The sequence below is a fragment of the Mauremys reevesii genome, linkage group 1 (genome assembly GCF_016161935.1).
Source record: "Mauremys reevesii isolate NIE-2019 linkage group 1, ASM1616193v1, whole genome shotgun sequence".
Lineage (NCBI taxonomy): Eukaryota > Metazoa > Chordata > Testudines > Geoemydidae > Mauremys > Mauremys reevesii.
In genome coordinates this window covers 312,207,714-312,230,235 of record NC_052623.1, presented here as the reverse complement: position 1 = coordinate 312,230,235, position 22,522 = coordinate 312,207,714, and the positions used below count along the sequence as shown (strand labels likewise).

Sequence of the window (22,522 nt, the reverse complement as noted above, 5' to 3'; positions counted from 1 at the left end):
AATAAATCTCTCTGAGATGATCTGGAAAATCTTTTCATGTGTGTTTAAAGAAGAAAAAGTCAAATATATGCTATTGTATGATGGCTCCTCCACACGAGATGAACATAAGTGTAATACAATACACAAGGAGATGTATAAGTAAATACATTTGCACCCATCTTCTATAGTTTGTGCAACAGAGAAAAATCTATCATGCCATCAGAAATTACTCTTACAAGTTATACATTGATAAAATGAACACACATTTACTAAACCAATAAGGAACAAACACCATCTATTGTTCCCCAAGGGTATAGTAAAAAAAAAAACCTTGAAAAGTATAGTGTACAAAAAAGGAAAAACTGTTAAAACTAACTGGAAATAAGAAAAAATATGTAGAAAATATAAAAATAGGTACATTAAACAAACATTTGTACTGTATTAAGACAATCTCTTGCCATGCTATTTATGGTGTTTTATGTGACAAAGGATGATGTATGTTATAAGGAGAACAATGTTTTAACAATTAGACTCCTACCGAGCTGTATCCACAATATACTCAATATACCCAAGATATCCTTTTAAAGATAAAAACTACTGTATTATTTTTAATGCATGTACAATACAGAGACTGAAATGGTAACAGTATAATAATTTCAATGAAGAGGTTAAAATGTTTTAATGAAAACATTGTTACAAGGCTTTGTATTCTTAGGAAGAAAATAAAACAATATCTCCATAAAGCTCACAAAATAAACTACATACACCATTTTAGAAGAGGGATATACTTTTCCTTCTTTTCTATGAATGTTTAAAGCTCTCCTTCAAGCTCTTACTAAATCTATTGATCTGTGAAACACACTGCACTCCAGGGAGGCAATTCACTTGACATTATATATCAAATGATGAGATGAATAATGATCATACCATTTGGTAATTAAACGTCTTACAAACCTTTTAACTGACTGAACGTCTAAAAGGTCAAATGAGGTCAAACTTTTTTTTAAACTCTTGTCTTATATTAACCATATAAAACAATCAACTATAAATATAGCTGTGAAAACAATAGCTGGTACTACAAATATTTAAATAATCATTTTTCATCTCTATTATTATATAGTTTGAATACAGTCAGTATCTCCTACTTTTGCTTTCATCACCCACAGTCCTATTATAATCTTAATTGTTATGCTTTTGGGAAAATAGACACTTGCAGATATAGCACAAACTACCAGCAGTTGTGTTGGATGAAGAGAAATGAACAGCACATATAGCAAATGTAAACTGTATCACTGAATCAGGCAACTGAAGTAAAGCTACATGACGGTTACTGTGCAATGCCAGAAACATGATTTTTGAGAGACTAAATATACACCATCTGTCTCTTTAGAAATCTATTTTCAATATTTATCTTCTCTATATTTAATATAATATTATAAAATATGCAGACACTAAAGTAATGTATGCTTTGCTTTTTATTTGTTCATAATGGTCTGGAATTTATTAGAGTTTTATATCTATTAACACTTAATAGCTTAGATGTTAGATACTAAACTAAACTAAAATATTTGAGGAAATATTTTCATCTGCAGTTGCTATGGGTGTGAATGAAAATCTTTGCATTTGTGCACGTAAATCATGTACTTAGGCAAACAATTATTTGGTTTGGATCAGCAAACTAAGTAGTCCAGGTGGTCCATGTGCATTTTTAATGTGTAAATGTACTGCACCAATGGCAGGTTTGTTACATTTTTACTCCCTATTCAGGAAAGCACTTAAGCATGTACTTAAGTACCATTGCCTTCAGTATGATTTATGCCTAGGCTTATGTGCTGTCCTGAATAGGGATGCTTTCCTGAATCAGGCCTTTATTGTCAGAAGGGATATTTTTCTCCTCCTCAACATAAATTATTACCAGCCTAATCACAAACAGATTCATGAATCCCAAATGTTTTAAGGATTTCTTATGAGTGTTTTGTAATGAATTCGCCTAAAAGACAGAGGAATCCTGATTGTCTTGTGAAGAAAATATTTGGAATCTTTGTCACACACAAATTAGGACAATGTGCCCACTGCAACCTTTATGTGAGTGGGTTTTTTGTCCTGCTATAGCTGGAAAAAAAAGGAGTATTGCCTGCTTAAGGGTTCCCTTATGGTAGGTGGATAGAAGGGAGAAAGTTTACAGTGATGGGCAGGAAGCAGTTGGGGCAAGGTCAGAACAAGGTGACTGCACAGTCCATCCTACTGACTGGAAGAGTGGGAAGGTATTTATACCTAGGATTGCCAACTGTCTAATCAGACAAACCCAAACATACCTGCCCTGCTCCCTGCCCCACCCCTTCTCCAAGGCTCCACCCCTGCCCTGCCAATTTTCTTAGGCCCCACCCTGCTCACTCTATCCCTCCTCCCTCTGTCGCTCTCCCCCACACTTACTCACTTTTACTGGGCTGGAGCAGGGGATTGGGGTGTGGGAGGGGGTGCGGGCTCTGGGCTTGGGCTGAGGAGTTCAGAGTATGGGAAGGGGCTCTGGGCTGAGCCTGGGGCAGGTATTGGGGTGCAGGAGAGGGTATGGGCTCTGGGAGGGAGTTTAGGTGCAGAAAGGGGCTCAGGGCTGGAGCAGGGGATTGGGGTGTGGGAGTGGGTGTGGGCTCTGGGAGGGAGTTTGGGTGCAGGAAGGGGCTCAGGGCTGGGGCAGGGGGTTGGGGTGCAGGAGAGGGTGTGGAGTGCGGGCAGTGCTTACCTCGTGCAGCTCCCAGTCGGTGGTGAGGGACTAAGGCTACAGGTACATGCCAACTGCTTCTGGGAGCAGCACGGGGCTGGTGCAGGCAGGGAGCCTGCCTTAGCCCCACTGCACCGCCAGACTTTTGCGGCCTAAAATCTCCCGGTTTAGCTTCTGTAGCCTCTGGGAGATAGAGCCCGATTCTGGAAAACTCCCAGCAAAAACAGGAGGGTTGTCAACCCAATTTATACCCCATGCAGCCATGGAGAGGCCCTCTATACAAGGATTAAGTTGGCAGCACTCACCCATTCATGCACTTGGCAAAAGGACCAGGTTCCCTTGTGATCAGCTGTGGACATTACACTAGCTGCCCCGGTTCCTTGAGAGGCTTCCCTCGCCACCAGATTGGCCAAGCTGGGATGTTGTTGTTTTTTCCCCCCACCTTCCCTACAGCTGGTCTAGGACCCAATGGGGTGGAGTAGGGGGGTTAGGTTATAATGTTGTAAATTATACATAAAACTTGTGTCAGATGTCCAGTGCAGATACTCAGCTGGGAAGGGCTATAGTTATCAGACAAAATGGATTGGAAAAAGGTTTGAAGGAAAGCATCCCTTATAGGAGCTGAGTAAGGGGAATTAGGGGCTCCTACATCAGAATCAGCAGGGAGCCAACACCCTGCACTGAACAATTTGTTGCTGAATATTCCCAGATATTATAGGTGAATATAGTTGCAGCCTAATAAGACTACATCCATGGCCCTCCTGTCTTTCTTCCAGCATGGATGGAAAATGTCAGCCGAGGTGCTTGTTGAATCCTTTAAAAAAAAAGAAGCCATTTTTCAATTCTGAAATAATTTAAAAATTCAAATTAAATTATAAATAAAAGTATATACCATATATAAGAGCTCTTATCATGGTATAAGACTCAGTGTCTCACTCTTGGTACTGCTACCAAAACTACTTGTCTTCATTTTGAGCTTTTTGTGACCATGCCTCATATTCTAAGGTAACTGCAAACAACTGACCAGTACAAGAACCACTTAACTACTTTGTGGCAATACTGACCCACAACAATGTAACTGAGGGGTTCAGAGCTTCAAACTCACTCTGCAATTAAAGGGATCACGTATTCTCAAAGGCCACCACAATTCTATTTCTGTTTTAGTAGGAGAGTCCTTTCAGTTCAAATTAGCTGGGAAACAGTATTGCATGACAGCTTTGGCTCTGCCCCCATTTAACACTGGCCAATTGCTATCAGGATGCAGCGTTAGGAAGATATCAACTTCAGAGCTCTTTTCCTACAACACTGAGCTGAGCCACAGTTGATCCTGGGGGAAGTAAGAGGAATTCAGAGAAACAGCCTGTGCTCTGCACCTCCAGCTTAAATCACACTCCCACTGCTAGTAAGAAGTGTGGCCACAGTCCCTGACTTCCCCAATCAACCAATTTCCAGTTGCTCAAAGAGGAAGGAGTCCAGTGTGGTGGTGGGAATTGTCATGACTACGAGGGCAGATGGATTTGCCAGCTGGGAAAGTAGACCATCAAGATGTATGCTACTAAGAGAGATTTGTGGAAGGTTTTGGCACCTAAGCTAAGGACTGCTTGTCAATAGACGACTGGAAAAGGGGTGGAGATACCAGCTTAATGTAGCTTTCTCCCATACCCAGAACACCAAGTCTTTCCCTCTGCTTGTCTCTGGATCCCTTGCAGCAGTTGCCTAGCACAATTCCAGTAAAGGTGCACACCTTATTTCCTTCCTTAAAAGAGGAGCATATAGTCCAGCAGTATCAGTGCTTTTGTATAAAGTCTTCACATTGAACAGTCATATGCTCTTGCACACAATCGCTTTCTGAGCACTCAAAATTTTGGTCTCCCACAATCTGAAGAGTTTTAGGATTTATTCTGTGCCAGAGAAAACAAAAATGCAAGGGACTGTTCTCTACTAGGGTCAAGAACAGACACAATTGGACCCACATTAATACTTTTAGATTGGGAACTGGTGTCCAGAGGTGCAGTGTGCCACAAATTCCAAAACTTCTGCAGGCCATCCAACTTCCCTGCTGGATACTGAAGCAGGGGACTTTATGTCCCAGGACCAGAGACAAAAGGTATGAGAGAGCAGTGTTTCCTGATGCCTGCTGGCACAGAGAGGTAAGGAGGGGATTCTTTTCTTGAATTCTTCTCATTGTCCAAGAGTGCCAGCCATTTACCTCTTGGTTTTTCTCACTGGGTATTTTCTTCTGTTAAGATTGATGTTAATACTTCTGGTTGAGCTACTGAAGTTAAGAGCAAGTGTCTGAGGAGAGTGAGTGGGGATCAAGATTCCATGGTCACCTGTCCCCAGTAGTAGAGGGATAAATGAGAAAGACACTTTCTACAATAAGCAAATAATCAAGTTTGGGGTTTTTTTGTTTCTTGGGGGAAGGAAAGGGGTAGGAAGTAGCTAGGGAGAGCAGAGGGGAAGAGAGGCAACTTTATGGCTTTTAAAAATTATATTTTAAAGGAATTTTCTCTGTGACAGAACCGCAGACATCAAATTATTTGGCGATGCGACTCTTCAGAAGGAAGAGGGCCAGGTACTTACTTTAAAAAAAAAAATGGATACTGATAGCTGATCTCCTCCTAACTCAATCCACTCTACCCACTGCTCAAAAAAAGATAAACAGTGGAACTAACAAGATGTTTGTCACCATCACAATGTACACTCTGCTTGTGTATTCTACCTCTTTCCCGATCCTGTGTCTCTCTTGTCTATTTTGACAATGTAGCCATTTGTTGTCTCTTGTCTTATATTTAGACTGCCTTTCATTCAGTGTTTTTACAGCGCCTAGCACAATGGGATCCTGATCCGTGACTGAGCCTCCCTAGGTACTACAATAATACATTTGATAATAACAAGAACACCCAATTAACCTGCAAGTTTATTATTTTGTAAAAACAAACAAACTACAGCTGATATTCTGTTCTGTTCTTAAAGCAGTGACATTTGTAAAAAATAAAATATGTGGCAATATATGTCATTGGCCTGGTCTACACTATGATTTTAGGTCAAATTTAGCAGCGTTACCTCGATTTAACCCTGGACCCATCCACATGACTAAACTCTTTTTTTCGACTTAATGGCTCTTTAAATCAATTTATTTACTCCACTGCCAACGAGGGGATTAGGGTGAAATTGGTCTTGCCGGGTCAAATTTGGGGTAGTGTGGATGCAATTCAACAGTATTGGCCTCCAGGAGCTATCCCAGAGTGCTCTATTGTGACCGCTCTGGACAGTGCTCTCAACTCAGATGCACTGGCCAGGTAGACAGGAAAAGGCCCGCGAAATTTTGAATTTCATTTCCTGTTTGGCCAGCATGGTGAGCTGATCAGCACAGGTGACCATGCAGAGCTCATGCAGAGCTCATCAGCATGATGTGCACATTAACGGGGCACATTGCCCGGCCCGTATTTTGTGAGAAGTCTATGTCCATGTCTATGTCCTCATCACTCTCATCACCGCGCTGCCGTTGCTTCCTCGCCTGGTTTTGCTTTTGCAGCTTCTGGTTCTGCATAAACTCCAGGATAATATGCATGGTGTTTACAGTGCTCATAATTAACACGGTGATCTGAACAGGCTCCATGATCCCAGTGCTATGGCGTCTGCACTGAAAAAAGGCGCCAAACAATTGTCTGCCGTTGCTCTGATGGAGGGAGAGGCAACTGACGACATGGCTTACAGAGAATTAAAATCAACAAAAGGGGCGGCTTTGCATCAAGGAGAAACATAAATAACTGTCACACTGAATGGCCCCCTCAAAGATTGAACTCAAAACCCTGGGTTTAGCAGGCCGTTGATTTCACAAAACAAATCGGGTCAATTTCTTGTTTTGATCCACTCCATCTATCTTTTACATCTTAGGGTGGCAGCAGACGGTGCAGTATGACTGCTAGCCATGGTCATGTCTGCCAGGCGCCCCGACCGACCTCACCGAGGTCGGCTAAAAGAGCACCCAGGAATACGACAATGATGGCTACCAATAGGAATGCACCGTCTGCTGCCAAAAGGCAATGAGCTGCTGCTGTGTAGCAATGCAGTCCCACTTCTGCCAGCACCCAGGAGACGTACGGTGACAGTGAGCTGAGCAGGCTCTATGCTTGCCGTGGTATGGCATCTGCTCAGGTAACCCAGGAAAAAAGGCGCAAAACGATTGTCTGCCATTGATTTCACGGAGGGAGGAAAGGAGGGGCCTGACGACATGTACTCAGAACCACCCACGGCACTGTTTTTGCCCCATCATGCATTGGGATCTCAACCCAGAATTCCAATGGGCAGCAGAGACTGCGGGAACTGTGGGATAGCTACCCACAGCGCAACGCTCCGGAAGTCGACACTTGCCTCGCTACTGTGGACGCAGTCCACCGACTTAATGCACTTAGAGCATTTTGTGTGGGGACACGCACAATTGACTGTATAAAAAACCGACTTCTATAAATTCGACCTAATTTCGTAGTGTAGACATACCCATTGTTTACTTAGTTATAGTACATATAACTCAGCAGAGGGAAGCTGGCTTGACTGAATTTCTGCAAGGAGAGATATTATTACTGACTTCATAAATTACAGAAAAAGAAAAACTCCAACCAGGAGACACTCAGGGAAAGGTAATTCATCCAATTCCCCTGTCACACTTGAGAAGCAAAACCCATGCCACTGCACTTCCTCCATGCTTTCAGTACATAGTGTATTGCAAAACTTTCCCCCCAGCAGCAGTCAGACTCAGAGAGGGAAAGGGGTGTCTTTTCTGAGCTCCCCAAATCTATTTCCTTCAGGCATAGTAAGGAAAATTTGTCCCTCATTAGGGACAGACACCCAGTTTACAGGCTCTGATAGGATGATGATGTCTGTTGTATGAAATATCAAAATTCTCAGCCTGTGGCTTTAAATAGGAAATGACGATCAAGTCTTGAAAAAACAATTGTCTAAAAGTAGGAAAAAAAAGCCTTTGACTGGGTTGAGTATATTTTTTAAAATAAAATTTACTGTAAAAATAAAATGGATTTGGCTGACTTTTTGCCAAAAAATAAAAACGATATATGACAACAAAGCCAAAAGCAGTTGCAAGTGGCGATATGAGAAGTAATTTCTGTCTCTTCTCCACTGTGACATATTCATAGAACCTTTATTAAGAATTAGATAAGTTCATGGAGGTTAGGTCCATCAATGGCTGGTAGCCAAGATGGTCATGGTTTAATTCCCATCCTTCAGGTCTATGTAAATCTCTGGTTGACAGAAGCTGGGACTGGAGAACAAGGGATAGATCACTGGATAATTGCCCTGTTCTATTCATTCTCTCTGAAGCATTTGGCATGGCCAATGCTGGAAGACAGGATACTGGGATAATGGACCATTGGCCTGACCCAGTTTGGCCATTCTTACGTCTACTCTAGAAGAAAATTTCTGGACATTAGAGGCATACTGACATAGGATAATAAACTACTGATCATGTGTATTATACCTTCCTATCCAACCATTATCCTCCAATACATGTACCCACAATCTGACCAAAATAATAAAGAAGTTCAGCACCATGTCAAGCTGCATATTCAACTTCAGAAATATAAGAATTCCCATATGCATTTCAGCAAATTTTATAGCAACTGTTCACTCAATTTCCCCCTTTAAATGTACTAAAAATGAGCTGAAATATCAGTCCATTTAACACCTACCATATTTAGCTGTTAAATATTCCCCTGATGCTCTCCAGAAATGAGGAAAAAAGCTAATGAATGTCAGCAACTCTATCTTAGCAAGAGAGAACGTATAAATATTGTAAAAGTGTTTTGTTTCCTGGGTTACATTATCTCTTTTGTACACTCTCAGGTTTTGTGACCAAGTTATTCTTGAAAATCAACTAACTGCTGTCCAAATTCAAGCAGGGCAGAAAACTGAAATATGACAGAAAGATACCTTTACTTGTGGCTAAGCCCCCCAAGACAGAAGAGTTATTGGAAAGACATGCTACTTTCTTATTGTAATGTACATAAGAACAGCCATACTGGGTCAGACCAAAGGTCCATTAGCCCAATATCCTGTCTTCTGACAGTGACCAATGCCAGGTGCCCCAGAGGGAATGAACAGAACAGGTAATCCCCTGTTGCCCATTCCCAGCTCCTGGCAAACAGAGGCTAGGGACACCATTCCTGCCCATCCTGGATAATAGCCATTGATGGACCTATCGTCCATGAATTTATTTATTTTTCTTTTTTTAACCTATTTTTATACGTAGGTCTATTCTCATAAAAACAACAAGGAGTCCAGTGGCACCTTAAAGACTAACAGATTTATTTGGGCATAAGCTTTTGTGGGTGCAGATGCATGGAGTGAAAATTACCATCTGAAGAAGTGGTTTTTTTACCCATGAAAGCTTATGCCCAAATAAATCTGTTAGTCTTTAAGGTGCCACAGAAGTCCTTGTTGTTTTTGTGGATACAGACTAACACAGCTACCCCGATACTTGACATCTGTTCCGACAGATTCCCAATGAGTAAACAAGAATAAGGTCCTAATCCTATTACTGATTCACTGAGGTTCCATGCAGGTACAGCATTTCACCCACACACAGTCAACTGCGGGATCAGAGCAACATAATGCACAGATATAGCATCTTCTCCTTCTCTGGATGGCTCGGACTCAAATAAAGAGCTTCCTTAATCCTTCCTCTCCTAGGTCCTTGAAATATTGAACATGTAACTTTTAAATTGTTCATTGGATTGGTGTACTGGGATACAGAGCTTTTCACCTCCAGTTCAAATCCAGTCTGGTTGGTAGTGACTGAAAGCTATTACCATCAGATAGTTGTTTTGTAGCCAATGTCACAGCAGAACTGCTGTGGAAGCATCGAGCATTTGGCCAGACACCTGTTGCCACCATCATCACAGAAGCAACAGAGAGGCAAGATAGCTCTTCTCAGAGATTATCTGATGCAAGGGACAGGGTTATACGTAGCAATGACTGGAATTTTTTTCTCAAAAATATGACACAAGAGGAGGAAAAATTGACAGCACTATTCAAATTTTTCTATCAGCTTTAGTCACAGTGGTGATGTTGAAATCCTCCACTGGTTCACTAGAAAGATGGTGCGACCTATACTATCCCTGCCACTGATCACTCCAGCAGAACCTCACTGTTATGTACATCAGTTAACAGTAAAACTGGAAATCCCTTCTCAGTGTTTATTTCCAATTTACTAACTCTCGACTGTATGTTATTTTCAAATAACTCATTCATAACTGTAATTCTTCAAAATTAGCCCAGATTACATTGTCATTGAGTACCACTCACAGTTTCTGGTTACAAAACATTTGAATTTTCTGTTCAAAAGTATAATTTATTCAAATGATTGTCTAACTCAAAATAAATTAATTAGATTTTGTTAACGTTTAAAAAAAATCAAAGAAAACTGAGCAGAGAACAAGCATTAAAAATGTCAGTTCAAAAAGACTTTTTTAAAAAATATTATTAATGTTTGAAAATAAGGGTTTAGAATGCAATTATCTTCACTTTTTCAAAAAAAAGTTTTATTTATTATATTACACTGTTTAGTGTCTGGATTTTATATAACTCATCATATTAAACTATCCACAATATATCCTGGCCACCCCTCTCTCTGCTGGAGTCCAATTAGCTCCAGTGAAATCACCAGTGCGAGCAAAGTGACCAGGATTCAGTGCCATCCAGATAAAGATTAGGAATACTCAATATTAAAGATCATGTGCCATCACTCTTTCACAATTATGTATTGGTTTACTTCTAAGACTAACTGGGGCATATTATAAAAGCTTATCCACATCATATCTTTACCTAAGAGAAATTCTGTGAGTGCATTTGTGTATTCTTGACTGTACATTGTCTGTAACAATGGCTATTATCAATTTTTCTTTTACTGTATTGCATTACACAGTTTTAAAAAAATACTACAATCCCATTGTAGCTGTTTATTTGTAATAGTCACAAACTGCATTACTGTTTAATTAAATCCATAAAAAAGTTTTATATAAAATCCACCATTTAGCACTATCCCACAGAATCAGTTTCCCAAAGAACGAGTTTACTGTTATTTAAACTAGAAGACTGTACAGTGTAATGTAAAAATATGTTCTTTTTATTAAATTCTAGAAAGCTAGTGATCCACACACTAAGACTTACCAGCGCAATAAGAAACATTTCAGCACAATACACCTTTGTTACAAAAAAGAAGGAAAAATAAAGCGTCTCGTAAGAAAAGTAACATTTGAAGCAAAATACAAATTCAATTGGAGACTATGCTAAATGTTTTCAACTATTACAATTTTTGGTAAAAACATTAATATTTCAAGCTCAAACACAGCAGATCCTTTTTCCTGGTATATTGTGCATAAAAAAGCATTCCCGTCTGCTTCAACGCTTTGTCTTTTTCATGGGCTTAAACCTGTCAAATTATTCCATTTGATTTCAGAGAATTCTCATATGGCAATCTATTTTATTTACTTTATCTTCAATAAAATGGTTCAGTGAGCATTAGCAACTATGAGACACAAGTTTCAATCAATCGTCTGGCGAAGGCGTCAATCTACATTAGACCTACTGTGCTGTGAGTTGCAGCTAGAAAGCTGGAGTAAGACAGGGCAACAGTGAATGAGTGAGCAAGGCCTAATAAAGCAGCAATGAAGAGAAAGAAGATTCTCCCTAGACACTACAATACACTGCTTATACAATACGGGTACCTAGTTCAACACACCAGTAGCTTCTTAATACAGCTGACAGCTAAAAAGGGGCTCCAGACTCTAACTTTATTTTACATAACAACTACAGTAATAGCCCTCTGTTCTCAAGCAAGCAACATTTAAAAACCTGTATTCCAGTCAGTTAAAAACTATGCATTTGTGTCAGACACAGCAAGGAACTCTAAAAACATTTAAGAATTTAAGATATCTATCATCTCTTCCATAACAATTTTATACAATTACTGGGACAACAGCATTTTTCAACATGCTTTCCCCTACCGAATTCTATGACATTTGAAATATAGCTATTGGATTAGATATAAACCACAAAATAATCAGTGTGTTTGAGCAACAACTCATTTCTGAAGATATCATTAAGGATTAATTCTAAAAATTGTAGGGCATCACTCCTAGATGCCATGAAAATGTCTCCCAGAGCACAAACTTTGTAATAAGTGATGCAAGTTCATATTTGATATGGGCTGTAAAAAGTAGATTATTGTAATAGTGCTCTTTCCAGCAAATCAGACCATTAAGAATGTACTTAATGTTCAGATGAATTGAAAAGCAGGCCAGTTAAAATCCATATTTTGCTACTTTGTATAATCATAGCAAAAATTTACTACCTAGTAGTTCCAGGCCACAAATTTGATTTTATAAATGTAAACTACTTTTGATTTTGACAAAAGAAAGTTGCCTTCGCTTTAAGATTCCATTAAAAATGTTTCAATAAGTTCCTAAAATATCAGTAATTTGCAGCTGACTACTATTATCTTGCACAGATAATTCAAAATGTTACAATAAATGGGTCCTTCTTTTATCTACAAAAAGATTCTAACAAAAAGTAAAATATTGTTTTTATGTTTCTATTCTTGCTTGGTAGCAATTAGAGTTTAGCTACAGCCCACCCAATTATTTTTGGGGAAAGAAGTCCAACATTTTTCTTTTAGCATTATCCCTATTCCCCTCCCCTCCGATTATGTTGTTATCACAGCAATCACATTCTGGCCAGGAACATGGAATGTGTAGCTTTCTTTGAGGATATAGTTCATGCCACTCCATAAACCAGCTGGCAGACTTACTCATAATCCCCTGGAGACCAAAAGCTTCACACCTCTGTAATGCACCTGATCGCCAACAAATCATGAGTCCTTGCATAGCTTCCAAGTCCAAGTCTATTGCAAGGGAACTACAAGTGATGTCCCTTCACCCCGGACATGCCAGTATTATACAGTTTATGCTGAAAATGTAGAGACGGATAGTACTTGGTAAGTAAAGAGAGTCTAGAAATGCAAAGAATACAAAATTGTATATGGGTTATACTGTTAGTTATGTAGTGTAATCAGTACTGTAGCTGAAATATAGTGCACAGCAATAGGAAATACCCCAATTTAGGAAGTTCCTTAAGTCTTTTTCTCAAAGCACCTTTTCAACGTAGAAGATCATGAAGCAGATGCAGCTGGACCCCAATGGTTCCTCCTGTTAAAACTAAAAGAAAGACTCACAAGAGGGATGGCACATTTAGACAAGCTGGATCAGCTCCCAGGCCAGGAATGGCTCACTGCAAGTACCCGCTGCCATAACATTATATGCCACTCAGTAGGTCATTCACCCCAAAAAGGGCATTACAACTCTGAATGGAGAGGCTATTCAAGGGGGAAAACGCAGTCCCTAAAGCAAAGGGCCCCTTCTGGGTTGGTTTTCAATTACAGCACAAACTGGCATGAAAAAAAATACAGTGAGGCTCTTTAAAGAGGACAAACAAAAAGATACGGGACATGTCCCAAAGAGCTTACAATCAAAATTCAAGTGCAAGACGGTAAAGTTGGGTTAACAAAGAGAGATGGTGGGATAAGGTTGAAGAAAGATTACAACGAGAGGGTGATTATTTGTTTAAAGCACGTGCACATTTTGATGGGTCAGTTAACCCTTTTTGTAAAGAAATCGTGATTATTGCCTCACTTCTAAGAAGAATTGTGTAAAAATCAAGCCTGAAGGAGGGATTTGAATGAAGTGACTTTTTGCATCAGAATTGGAAGCGAATCCCGTAAGCAAGAAACGGTACATCAAAAGACAAATAGATCATTCCTGATGCAAACTCAGAATCTCATGCACACCAATGTTAGACATTCTACAGTACGCAACACTCTGCAATGCACCCATAAGCATTTTTGTGCAAAGGGAAGCCAGAGCTTGAAAACTAAGCTTTCAACTGTCACAGTTCTAAAGACAGAGGTATGTTCCTCTGCGAAGAGGGAAAATTGTGTAGCCACCCTGGTTTTTAAATCCAGTCTGAAAACTGAAAGCATTTTTTCCCAATTTTCCCCATTTTTGTCTAAATTTCAAAATTTTTCAACCAGATATGCTGTTTTTCAGTTAAGTGGTTTGTTCTGAGGCAGGCACTACAAGTACAATAAAAATTTACACCTAAGTGGGATGTCCTTCTGATGCTCATCTATTCTATAGTATAAAGAAACTGTGTTCTGTCCCTTAGACACTCCAGAAATGTAAATGAGGAATGGAAGAACTTGCATTCAAAATTTACCATTCTTTCCTTTTTGAAAAACTACCTTAGGCCCTCCCATGTTACTGCAAGAAATAAAAAAACCTTTTACTGGAAAAGCCAAATACATTTTGGCTTTCTGTACATAAAACAATTTTGTATTGATTGTATTTAACTGCAAGTTATGGGCAAAACCAGACTGACCTCTGTTGGAAAGGAAACAGAATAATAGTTATTTTCAGCCATATGTGGTAGGACTGCCTTAAAGTCCAGACATTTTGGAATTTAACAAAATTATATTGCCAAACTATAATAGCTACACAAGTCAGTATTATTGCTTTTCTGGCATTACTTGGTGCAGAACATGGTAAATCTCCAGAAAAACAGTCTTTTTTTTTTGGCTGAAATTGCTGTTGTTGGCTGACCAGATTGTAATTGCAGCATGCCAGTGTAACAAGTATATTCCTACCATAAACAAACAGTTCTCCAGAATATGGGATATTAACTATGGAGAAATTGACTAATACACCTCTCACAAAGACACGTGGTTGGTAAATACAGAGAATTTTCCATCATTGCTTAGAAAGTAGAGTGTTTGATCTGCTTTGTGTCCTAAACTTTTCTGCATTGGATAGCATACATGGTAGCTTGAAAAACAATAATAATTAAAAAAAACATCTTGTACATGCAGGACTACTTTTAAATGTGTAACATATGTAGATTCCATATTTCTGTGCTATACCCCAATCCTATGACTATGTTCATTATAAAGTGATGCACACTGTGTCCTGATCTATCTGACTGTTAAAGCTTCATTTCTTGTACTATTTTCCATGGGTGATACTATCATATTTGCCTAGTCCTTTAGGCTTCAGCCCAGCACTTTATGCCATTGGGCATTGCTTGCCTGAATCAACAGGATGGGGACAGAGTGAAAGAAATGTATTTCTCCCCCTAACCAGCCAATGGGTGAAGAGAGCAACAATGGCAGCACTGTCCCTTTTTAGCCATCACTGTGAAGACCAGCAGCACCAACAAGACTGACTAGCTGATCTTCAAAAGAGGCAGACTCCAGCACTAAAAGGAGGGGGCAGGGCTATGATGGTGACATCACTTGCTGCTGCCCTCAACTGGACGAGTTTCATGTGACCAGATATAGTGTTCCATTGGCCACCTAGTTACTATAGTCACCATAAGACCAAGACCAAGGCAGAGATCCTGTCTTTTTCCTCCTTCCTGTGCTTCTAAAGATTTTCCCCACCCACCTGCCCTCTCATTCATTGAAGCAAGATTCAGGATGTCTTTTTTATTCATCACAGATTCAGGGTTGGGTCGCTGTACAACTGCAAGGTGGAGGTGATGGTGGAAGTAGGGGGTGGGGAACATTGATGCTGTGGATCCCGTTACTGAGTTTAATGGTGTGTATTTGTATCAGGTTCTTGATTATTATGTTTTCTTCAGTTTGTTCGTGAGCTTCTAGTCAGTTTTTCACCCCCTTCCTGTAACAGTGTCATTACAGTTTCTAGGTTTGCCAGCTGAGGGTGGCCATTAGTAGTTACAAAGGGATCAATGAATGAGCCAATTAGCATAGGGGGATGAATCCAAGAGCTCCCAAAACTGGTGAGTTTGGGAACAAGAGAGGAATTGTCGTCCAGTGGTTAGGACACTAGCCTAGGACTTGGCGAACCTGATTTCAAGTCCCTGATCTGCCTCAGACTTCCCGTGTGACCTTGGACAAGTCTCTCTATGCCTCAGTGCCCTGCCTATAAAATGGAATAAATAGCATGCACTTCCCTACCTTACAGAGGTGTTGAGAGAATACATATATGCTACTGGGCCTATCTCCTTTAATGGTGCCTTGACAAGGTGTGCCTGGGTGAGACAAAGACGTCCAATGGGGAGGGAGTTAGAGAAGGTCCTATTGGAGTCAAATTGTAAGGGCTCCTTTCTGTCAGGCACCAGTTGCTCTTTGTTTGGTATCTATAAATAAATTTGTTGGTCAACTAATAAAATTACCGTGTATGTGTCTTCCTTTCCTTAGAGTGTCTACAGCAATACATATGCAACTGAAACACAGAATGTCTTAAAAGAATTCCTTGTGGCTGTTCCAGACATAGGTAATTCTAAAAGAAACATGGGAGGTTTCATAATCTATCATTTGCATACCAATTCCCTCTGAATGCTTTTCCAGATCTACCTATCTTAGAGTCCTTATCTAGCCACCATTACTGAAGTGCCTCACAATCTTTAATGTATATACCCTTCCAGGATGCTTCTGAGGCAGGGAAGTACTATTATACCCATTTTACAATTGGTGAACTGAAGCACACAGAGACCAAGGGACAGATTTTAAAGGTAGTTAGGTATCTGAAGATGCAGATAAGCACTTTCAAAAATCCCACTAGGCACTTACGTACCGAACATGCAATGATAATCCCACTAGGCACCTACCTGAATATTTTAGGCCCCTACAATATCTTAGAAATTGTCTCTAAGTGATTTGCTCTATAGCTAACCATGGAATTGAATTTGGGTCTCCTAATCCGAAAGATAGTGCCCTAACTGCTGGACCCTCTGTCTGAGGCATCTTGAGAGCACTAGTGCACAGGGTACATAAATCTCACAAATCAGGACATGTGAACTCATGGCCCTTGAATTCAAGAAGTAGTGTCTGTTCCCAAATGAATATAGGGCACAGGTATTTCAAGAAAGCGGTGATGTCCAAGCACAGGGATTCATTGTATTCACATACTAAAAATGTTTTTAAATATATATTTTAGTATACAAGATTTTTCTGACCAAGACAGTTTAATTATCTTGTTGCTCAAGCAGCTGGTGTCATGAAGCCATACACTGAAACTCCACTTTAACCTCTCAATATCCAAGAGTATGCAATCAAACTTTAAAAGACAAAATACTTTTCTTCAATTACGAATGTATCATTTTGTTGGGATTTAGTGCGCTCTAAACATTCTTTATTTAAAGCAAAACTAAACTAATTGTACAATTCCATAAGTGTTGCTACACAAGGACTCACAGTAAATGCCATGTGTAATCAAAGCATCTCATATGAAATAATATATTGCTTCTTGACAGAAATATCATAGAAATACAAAATAATTTTCTTTTTCAGCTTCTTCCACAAAAGCTATAGGACGAATGTGCCAGCTTTTATAACTGAAGCATCACTGTGGTTATTACTGCCAAAAAATCATTAGTGATTCTTAATTTCTCTTAACCACATTCAACTCTTCTTCAATCTTCCAAATGAATTGCTGAAAGATTTACATTTTGCAACTGAGGTTTGTGGGAGGGGCTGAAAAATGAGAAAAAGGAGAGGGCGATGGAATATGAAGAGTGGGAAAGAGGGAGGCCATCCTTCCCTTCCTGCCACACTTTACAACTCCTCTTGCTCGACAGTCTAGTCTTTATACAAGTAGTAATACATCTCTGTGAATCATAGTAAGCAGCATGGGGTCAGCTGAACAAGGATTGGTAAACCAGGGACAGTGATGGTAGGGGGGGAAAAAGCTACAAACAACATCATTTATAGATTTTCAGTGTTTGAACTGTACTCACCTCCTTCTTCTAGGCCTTAAAAGGATTTCCTTATTTCAACCTTGAACTGGAGTGGTGTCTGAGATCAACTCCAGCATCACCTGCCTGATAAAACAAAAGAAAACTATGTGTAGCTAATATATATTTATCTATTATATGCAAAATGCCCCGATTTACTTTATCACATTACATAACTAGTTCCAGATTTCCATGTGGTGATTAGTAAAAGGGTTGGTAGGAAAGTGATGGGAGGTATTGTTTTCTGTTATTCAGACAGTTTGATAAAACAGTATTGTATCAAAGGCTGTGCAAATTAAATGGGACGGTTCCCCTCCTCACACCACTGTACACAAAGAGTAACTCCATTCCAGTCAGTATATTGACAGCAGTTTTTTAAAGTGTGTAAAAGGCCCAATCTCTCTACCTAATCTTGTGCACCTTATCCTATACATGCTAGTATATCTGGACAGTCAAAGCACATCACTAACCAGAGCTTCTACAAGGAGGAAACTTCCTAAATCAAGCTCCACCATCCTTGATTGTCAATGTTCTCTTTAAAAAGAACAGGAGTACTTGTGGCACCTTAGAGACTAACAAATTTATTTGAGCATAAGTTTTCGTGGGCTACAGGCCACTTCATCGGATGCATAGAATGGAACATATAAGAAGAGTGTATATATATATATATATATACACACACACACACACACACACACTAACTAACACACACACACACACACACACAGAGAAGATGCCATACCAGCTCTAAGAGGCTAATTAATTAAGATGACCTGCTAATTAAGATGTTCTGTTTAGACTTACTGTTCTCCATTTAAAAGGAAGCTCAGTTCACCTGGATTTTTTAAACCACCCCTCATAATAGTATAACATTAAAGGGAATCAAGATTCAGTTCTAGCTGTAACCTGAGTCTAGAGGGTACAGCCTGTATCAACAAGGCCTGCTGAGAAGGAAGATATAAAAGGACCTATCACCAAGAGTAGAGAGAAAGATCTGGCAGAGCAGGTACTTGGGAGACTCTACAATGGAACAGATGAAGGAGGACAGCAGAGTAAAGTGAAGAAGGAAGACATCATTCCCTAAGGAAAGCACACAGATCCTCAGCTGATTTAACTGATGTGATACCCCTGAAGTCAATGGAGCTATGCTGCATTATATCAACTGAGGATCTGGCCTATATATAGCATAATCTTGGCCTGCTTGCTCCTGAGACGCTTACCAGTATAAGTTATGGCTAGTTAAAAAAAAAAAGGGAGGGGGCAAGGGGAAGGCAGGGGACAAAAAACTAAAAATGAAGGAGCTAAGTTTGCATTTGTTATAGTTACATCTGTAAGAAGTGCTCATCCAAAGACCTGAGGACCGAACCATCACTATAACAGATATCATAAAAATATTTGAATTTTTTTTAAGAAGACCTTCACACTCTTTGAAACAAAGAGGTCTCACATCCATTTCAAAACCTGACCTCAAACTGTATCTGAGAAAAACAAAAACTGTTCTTAATTTAAAAATATTTGTATTAATTTTTATTACAGCTTTTCCAGATATTGAAATCAGGATGTAAAAATCATAATGTTTCTGGTTTTTGTTTCAAAGCCTCATTTGGTATCAGCTTTTTGTGTGTCTACTCAAAACTATGGCAGTCATGGACCTGAATGATTCTAGTAGTTTCAGTTAAGCAACAAATCTATTGTATCCTCCCTCTGATTGAGCCAGCACATTCTACTCCTTAGTAGGTGGCAGGTATACCCTTAATCTGATTGTTTACTTATTAGAAGTTGACAGTACTTATAAGGATATTATTTGTTCCATTCTTTGAGGTGTTGGAATTCATTTTGGCTCTACTTCCATATGAATTCTCTTTACAGCTTTCAAATGCAATTCACAAAAACTTGCCAATGTTTTAAAAGTACTTTGGCATAAGTTACAGAGGCCTAATATGGCAACCTTTCTTAATGCAAGTTGTCCCCAGTCAAGTAAGCAGTTCTACTGAACTCCATGGAACTGAGAGCCACTCACTTGAGCAAGAACTATTAATGTAAGTGATCCCAGAGTACCATTTACTTGTCACTTCTGACCACAAAAAGTTGGGTAATTTTAAGAAACATATAGTGTCATGGGAAGGAAAAATAATCTGCATAAATCAATAATTGGAGGTGGTAGAGAAATCAGAACAGAATTCAAATTAAATTCTGGTTAAATACAGACGATAAACCTTATCAGCTAAGATGTATAATAGTTAAGTTTGTCAACATAGCAAAGACAGACTTAGCTCTGAACCAACAGCTTGTTTCACATAGCTTCTCTCTTCTGACACCTTTACTCACATTGGGCAGTACATTGCTACATGAGTAGACCCATTAAAAAAAAATAAAGGACTTCTTGTGGAATAAGATACTACTCAACATGAGCAAGAGTGGCAGGATTTGGACCTCAATTATGTTAACTGTTAGGGTTTTTGGAGAAGCTATTAGATAATTCAAAATTAAAGCCAAATCTCAGTATCTAGAAACAATATAACATCTCTTTAATGAACAAATATGATGCCTATGTGTTGTAGGAATTGTTGCCTGTGCTCTTCTTGTCTGTCTGTTGTCTCTGATCTTAGATTGTAAATTCTTCAGAGTAGAATTCTTTGTTTCTGTTATATGATCTGTGCCTAGTTAGAGTGTCTAGGTGTTGCTATAATAAAACAAAATAATACTATTAGATGTATGTGTTCTATCCCATAATCGTTATGGTATTATTTCAGCATGTGCCCGCACAAATGAATTCCAGTAGTAGTCACTGAAGCAGCTCCATTCCTTAGTTTGGGAGAGTTCACTAGAGGGCAGCAGTGGGCAATTGCTTCTTTACCTCAAGAACTCTCCCATCTGGTGAGCAAAGGTGAGCTCTTCTGCTGTATAAAGGGCCAAATTGCATATCCTCACTCCCACTGGTGAGTGGATATGTGCACAAGTAATCTGATTGATATCAGTGGGGCTATTTGCATAAGTAAGTACTCACCCATGGCAATAAAGTGTTCACAATCTGGCTCAAAGTTTGCAAAGGTCATAGGGGTGGATGCAAACCATGTTTCCCTATGTTTAGTTATAAATGTGTTTGAAAACATTTTCTAACATGGCTCAAGCCCTACTACACAAGATGATTTGAAACTCCGACTATTGTTAAGGAGACATACAGTACATAGGGCAAGATCCTTAGCTGGAGTAAATCAACCTAGATGCACTGGCTTCAGTGAAGTGCGGCTGATTTACATCAGCTGAGGATCTGGGTCATTAACTGTATCTCTTTCAGAAGCCTTCTAACATATGAACCTCCCATTCTACTGAATGTCTTTAATCAACAATTTTTAAAATATAATGCAAGGTAGCCCTTTGGATTAAGTCATAACTTCTATTATGTCAATACATATTTGTACTTTATTAAAAATATATTGCCCAATACATAGTCCAATACATTGTACAATACTCATGTAATGTGCCATATGCACTAAATCAGTGATAGAAACACGTTATTTTTAACATGCACAGTATCTGCTGTTGTAAGTTACATTTTCAAGGCATTAATCTATATTATAAAATATAGTTTAAAAAAGAAAGCAAATTTTAAATTATAAAAATTTAAAACAAAAAAGAAAACACAAGAAAATATCCCTTTCCCTACCTCCTGAGTAAGACAATCCCCACAATAGGAAAAAAACCTCAGAGAGCCTTAACTACAGCAGCACTACTGGATGCCATTATAATTAACAAGAACATGCAAAATAAATTAATAGTTATGTTTTATAATCATGTCAAAGTGAAATGAGCCCATGAAGAGGCCTCAGTACTTAGGTGATCTCATTAGCCAATTTTTATGTGCTATTTTATATTACCACTCAGACAGCTGAAGGTTGTTTGCAGTGTTGTTGGAGCCGTGTTGGACCCAGGATATTAGAGAGACAAGGTGGGTGAGGTAATATCTTTTATACAGCTGAAGGTTGTATTTTGTCACTATAACAGTGGACCTGATTTTTAAACAATCAGTAATGTGAAGTAATATCTGATGCATATGAACTATTTTGATAGGGCTGTACACAATTTTTTTTTCTCAATGTAGAAAAAAATCATGGATGCTTCCTTTGAGATGCTTACCTTTCTCCTCCCTCCTTCCCCTCATTTTATACAAATTTGAATTACAGATCAGATTTCAGACATCTTATATTTTAAGGCCCTAGAAAACAATTTCAGATTTTCATGAACAAAATTGACAAAAAATTCTCCATTTAAATAAAGAGAAGTTCAGTCATGGAAATATTCAGGTTTAGTAAAAATGGTACCAATTATAGAACACTAGTCAAATATTAATATTTCATATCTCGGGAGTCTCTCTGCTAGTAGAAATATTTTAAAGGCTGAGGACGGAAAGACCAATCATCAGCAATTTAGTGTATGTCCGACTCACATAAAATTTGATTAATCTTTGTCTCTGATATGCATTTTATATATCATTATTTTTCAAGCTATATTTCCTAAAGATGAATAGGACATGGGTCACTGGAGAAAACAGTAGACCAGAACAAATAAGACAGGTTCAGAGCAAACAAAACAAAATTGTCTGAATAGTTAGGTGTGCATGTTAAACCAGCCCTTAACTTGCATGATACGTACATACGTGATAGATAACTCATTTTCTGCAAATGCATACTTTATTGTATGCAATACACACAAAATCGCACTCTCCACTAGTATATGTATATGAATTCTCTTATGACTCTCATGCTAGTGCTTAGTGACCTTCTGCCATACTGTGTGTGTGTGTGTGTGTGTGTGTGTGTGTGTTTGAGACTAAAACAAATCAGTCCTAGACATCTTTTGTGTTTTTTAAACTCCCATAAAAAGAGCACAGTAGCATCAATGCAAAGAACTATCACTAGTCATTCAAAGGGATGCAGCAAAAGCAGTAAGGAGAAATTACTTATGTTTTGTCCCTATGGGTGTTTTGTCCCTATGACACTT

At 38.9% G+C, this 22,522-nt stretch overlaps 1 long non-coding RNA gene across 1 annotated transcript in view; it reads right to left on the bottom strand.

The window, feature by feature from the left end:
* Positions 1 to 2,616: 2,616 nt before the first annotated feature.
* The window catches only part of LOC120397878, an 85,036-nt gene continuing 65,130 nt past the window's right edge, over positions 2,617 to 22,522 (bottom strand). The window contains exons 2-3 of the long non-coding RNA XR_005594061.1: positions 17,525 to 17,608; positions 2,617 to 3,512 (exon numbers count right to left, since the gene is read on the bottom strand). This is a non-coding gene — a long non-coding RNA (uncharacterized LOC120397878). The remainder of the gene's footprint in view (positions 3,513 to 17,524; positions 17,609 to 22,522) is intronic.